The sequence below is a fragment of the Quercus suber genome, unplaced genomic scaffold (assembly GCF_002906115.3).
Source record: "Quercus suber isolate HL8 unplaced genomic scaffold, Cork oak 2.0 scaffold_63, whole genome shotgun sequence".
Taxonomy (NCBI): Eukaryota; Viridiplantae; Streptophyta; class Magnoliopsida; order Fagales; family Fagaceae; genus Quercus; species Quercus suber.
In genome coordinates this window covers 988476-993932 of record NW_027069528.1, presented here as the reverse complement: position 1 = coordinate 993932, position 5457 = coordinate 988476, and positions in this window count along the sequence as shown.

Genomic DNA, 5457 nt, shown 5'->3' with positions numbered 1-5457 from the left:
CGTTAGAATCTCAAAATCATTTTTATGATATGTGATGAATGATTTAATGCATAAAATGAAATTATGATTTTTAGGGTACTTAGAATGATCATTTCAGTTATCTTCCAAAATTAAATTATGAGTGCAAAATTGAGTATCTACAAAATGCCTATTTACAAAATCACTCCTCTTCCTCTCATGAAACTTGCCCCTTATTTCATTTGGGCCTTAGTCCATTCACAATAATACCCTCATCTTACTCTTGTGGGCTTTCATTAGAATGTACTTAGAGATTTTCAACCCTTTGTCTCAAATATGGGCTTACAATGTATTCATCACCTTTGGGCTCTTCTCTTTTTCATTTCATTATCATCATTCATTTTTTTTTTTGAAATAGCCCTCTAGCTAGAATATATTGTAGCCTTCCTTTCAAATTCCATGAACTTCTCATCATTTTGAGCCTAAGCATGCAACAAAGAGGCCCAAGATTAGGGAATTTTGTGTTGACTTGTACGGTGTTAAATGCTAAGTCCATAGCATACTTGTTACCTTAAGCCCAAAATTCTCTTTTTCAAAAGGCCTTTTGATTTGGGCTTATGATATTAATTGGGCTATGATCTTATGAACCTTTCAAATTAAGATATACCTTTGAATTTTGAGATAAGCCTCTTATGTGAGAACCTCTTTTCTTTCATTCCAAACATCTTAGGGTGTGCCAGAACCTTTGGGTCATCCTTTAATTTTACATATTTTATCTTTATTTGTCCTTTAGAATTAGGTGAACACAAGATATATGGTTGAACAAACAAGAGATACAAAGGTTACCCTCTTTTTTATAGGATCTAGGACCTCTTTAAGTGTGGGTAGGCTCCTTAAAGCTAAAGGGGCAGATCAATAGGTCACTCACAACTAGGTGGGTTATGATTCCAAATGGGGCCTAAGTAGACCTTTGTGGATTGGTGGCATACCATTAATGTACTCAAAGCCTATCATAGGCAATGACACACATTGTGAGTTGGTAGGATGAACTTTGAAAGACTTTGGCCTAAATAAAGCATACTTATCTTCCCACTCATCACCAACCGAGGTAAAGAGATAAAGAAACAAGTGAAGTGTGTGCAAACAAGCATTGAACAAGCCTTTATTAAGATTAAGAAATAAGACTCATGGAATCAAACTCTCTATCCCTAGCGGAGTTGCCACTGTAGGCGTAACGCGTGGTTTGGACCGGGGCGGAAAAGAGAAGGAGTTGGCACCTAGTTTTATGGTCTAAGAACCAAGTATATAGCTCCCTTACGTGGAAGGATTGATCTTACTACCAGAGTACGAGTTCAAAGTTTAGGTACAGTTTTGGAAAGGTTTTAGGCATCCTAAACTGCTTGAACCTAGGAGTCGCCTTCCACTCATTGTGTCTTACATCTTAATCTCATCAAAGGCATATTCAATATTGCATCTTAAACCCACACACACACTAGCATACATCTAAGCATACAACATGGCATCGATCATCCCAAAACCCTAACCATACATCTATCATGGCATCACAGACCCTAGCATGCTTTTATCATACACATCATCCAAGGTAGCAAACAAATCATGGTAGAAACATAGACAAGGCAACAATGTATTAAACATCAAGTATATCCCAAACATCTAGGCATGAAGTCAAAGCGTCAAAGAAACATATTCATCATCAAAGTGCATGTCCATGTGAATGCATGACTTACCTTACTTACCTCACTGTATCACAACACCTATGCATCAATGTATGATCATATGAATGCATGTTCATGGCGTTAAATCAAGAAATAAAAAGAAACCCTAATCTAGTATGTTAAAGGCAAACAAGTAATTAAATAGAGGAATAGTAACTCAAGAACATAAAAACAAGACAAAACAGAGGCATATGATGTAAAAGAAACAAAGAAACAGAAGCAGAAAACTTAGATTAGGATTTCTAGGCACAAGTATGCGTGCGCATACATAGGCCTACATACGCAGGCTAGTTGTGTGCATACACATGCTAGGAGTTTGCGTGCACATACAAAATCATGCGTACGCAAACACACTAGATGAACCCTAACCCAGAAGCTTAAAAACACAAAAAAATTGAGCAAAACTCAAAACAATAAATCTAACAACCTAACATGCTTTTAAACATAAAAACTACTAAACCCTAGGCTAAACAAACATATCTAAGCATATATAAAAAAAATAAAAAATAAAAAAAATGAAAAAAAAAAAGAAAAGAAAAGATTAAAGCAGTTTTGACCATTCCTCTCAGTCAAATCTATTCACAATCAAATAAGGAAGTGATTAATAATCTTAAAACTCAAAGATCAAGGCTAGAAAAGGCCCCAATTAGAATATATAGATTTGAGGATATTTTGTGAAAAACTCCTTCTTTGATTTACTATTTCTAGTGAATCTTATGTTTTCCCTTAGGATTTTCTGTGTGTTTTTGAAATATACCATGTAAGGCTTTATATAATTGAAAATTTGGGGTTTGAAACGGCTCCTAGACGATGTGGGATTCATTCCAAACCTCGATCTTTAATGCAAAAAACCTTCCTTTCATAGCTTCTGGAACCCTAGCTACATACACAGGTTCATGCCTGTGTAACATGCATCAGACCTGCGTACGCATACATAGACCCTAAACCAACCTTGGGCCTTAAAATTTCAACATCATTGGGGAATAGGGGCTTGAGTTGTAAGGGGTATAAAATGCGGTGTCTGCAGGGGGTATCAGTTGTGGAGCATTGTTTTTTATATCTTTTGGGGTCTCTTGACTCTTGGGCCTTATGAGAAAGAGTAATTAACCTTTTTTTTGGGTGGAGGAAATGGTTGGGGAATAATTCATTGGATATTTGGAATTTGGCTATGTTATGTTTGATGCAAATAATTTGGTGAGAGCGTAACAATTGTATATTTGAGGATTTAGAAAGCTCGGGGGGACAAACTTCTGGTTTCATTCGTAGGGACTTTGTTTGATTGGTCTTGAACTTGGGGATTTACATCTAGAGAGCCCATTCCAATTTTTATAGAGTCTCTTTCTTTTTTTACATAATTCTTTTGGCTACTTTGTGCAGTTTTTGCATGAAGTAGTCAGTATATATATATATATAAATATGAAGTGTAGCTAGGTCAATTCTAAGGGTGTAATTGTTAATTAACCCCCCTTCCTTAATTACAAACTCAAAATTGGTAGCATTCAAATTCTCCCCCTCTTTTGCTTACTCTAGGAAGACAAAGGAATTTTAAGCCTCACAAATAATTTTTTTCTCCAATTTATAACTATTTCTTTTCTCTCACATTATTCAAATAGTGAGAATTGTTTTTCCACCCACCAATTTCCTTCCTTTGCTTTCCTCTCCCCCCTCTTTCCATTATTTCAAATTTCTAAACAGTGTCAAAGAGTTGTTTATTTTGCAACCTCTTTGCGCCAGCATTAATCAAAATGAGGATTTAATTCCTTTTTATCTATTTGTTTAAAATTGTGGAAGGAAATTTTACATGGTTTTAAAAAGTGGAGCGGACAATGAACCGAAAAAGAGACTAGATATCGATTCTTTGGTCTGACTGGGGTGGCTTGATGGTCGAACTGATGATGTCAAAATTAATATAATTAAAATATTTAAATAATTTTTATGAGGACTTTGAATTTTCATAACTTATATTAAGAAAATGTACAAAAATTGAATGATACTTTTTTGCATACTGCCTCTTTTTTTTTTTTCTTTTTTTATAGCTGGTAATTAGAATATGATTAAGTGTCTGTTTAACATCAGCTTATAAATTCAGCTTTTAACCTTTAATTTTTTTTAACTTTTATGTACAGTTTTTTAAACCTCATTTTTTTCCTTCATTTTCTTACTTTTTCAAATTTTTTTAAAATACAAGCATATTTTAAAGAGAAAACATTGGGTCCGGAACTAGCGTAAAACCAATGTTTTACGCCAGCCAATGAGACCACGCCACGTACACGCTTAGCTTAAAGAAACATTTCACGCCTTAAAAAAAAGAGAAATGATATATTTACAACATTTTTACAACAAATTCTAAGTGGCAGGTTGTTACTAGTTGTTATTGTTGGGACAAAAAAGTAATCTTAGTGTTAGGTTCAAATTTAAACCAATAACAACTAACCACTTGTGATTTGTTGTAAAAATGTTGTAGAAAACATTTCACGCTCACACGCTCACCCACCTCTGCAAGTTCAACAGCCCTAACACCACCAAAATAATAATAACAAAAACCCAGAACACAATATGGTTCTTGATTTGTGTATTTGTGTTGTCGAGATATTTGTAGGTTGTAATTGGTGTTTTGAGGGTTGTGATTGCGGGTTTGTGGGTGTTCTGTGTGTTGTTGAGGAAAAAAAAAATCTAAAGAATGAGTTAAATCAAAGAAAAGGAAGATGGGTTTATGGTCACTCTGGTCTACCATGGGACTTGTTGGTGGTATGGTAGGTTTGTCAAGGGAGGTGAGTTGTTGATTCAGGTTTGGTTGAGAGAGTAATAGCAGTACAGTGGGCTCCACAAATCTAAACCCCCATGAACCCAGACCACCTCCTCAACTTTGCAACCTAGACCACCATGAGTAAGTTTGTTGAAGCCATGGAAACTGGAACCAAAGATTCTGGGCAGGCCGAAGACAAAGAGAGCTCGAACAAAACCAAGTGTGTTATGAATATACAAGGGTACCCAGTAAAAGGGTTTGTCAATTGCAGGCCATGAAACCTGCACAATTTTCCCTTCTCTCAATATAGCCTTTAATATTGGTCGCTGTCCCCACCAAGCTATACAACAAGACTTTCTCTGTATCTCCCATACCACATGGACCACATTGTGAGTGTCCCTTCCGTGCTTTGCTTATTTTCTCTATTTTTTTTTTTTCTTGCTCTTTGTATTGCAAAATTTTGACTTTTTTTTTTTTTTTTTTTTTTTCTCTATGCCTTTGTGTTCTGGGTTTTTGTTATTATTTACTTTGGTAGTGTTGGGTAGACATGGCAAAACGGGTTAGAATTTTCTAACTCGACCTAAAAAATACTTGACCCGAATCTAATTTTTTGACCCGTGACCCGACCTGATTTTTTACGGGTCAACCCAACCTGACCCAAATAACCCATGACTTGATCCAAAAAACAAATTCGCAAAATTTTTTAAAAAAAAAAAAAAACTACGTTTTGATACTAAATGCATAAAACACAAAGCACTAGGGGAGCAGGCCGGCAAAGCCAAAGCAATAGGCAATAATCAATAGTCAATAAATTATTAAATTACAAGAAGACGAAATAATAGCTTTTTAGTTTTTACATGCAATTTGCCTATTAATTTTGAGGGCTTCACACGAATCACAATCACAAAACCAATAAAGCTAAAAGCTTCAGCTCTGCCTGAGAGACCACAGAGACATGACATCACTGACATGAGAAGACTTTAGACAACACAACCATTAAAAAAAAAAAAAAAAAAA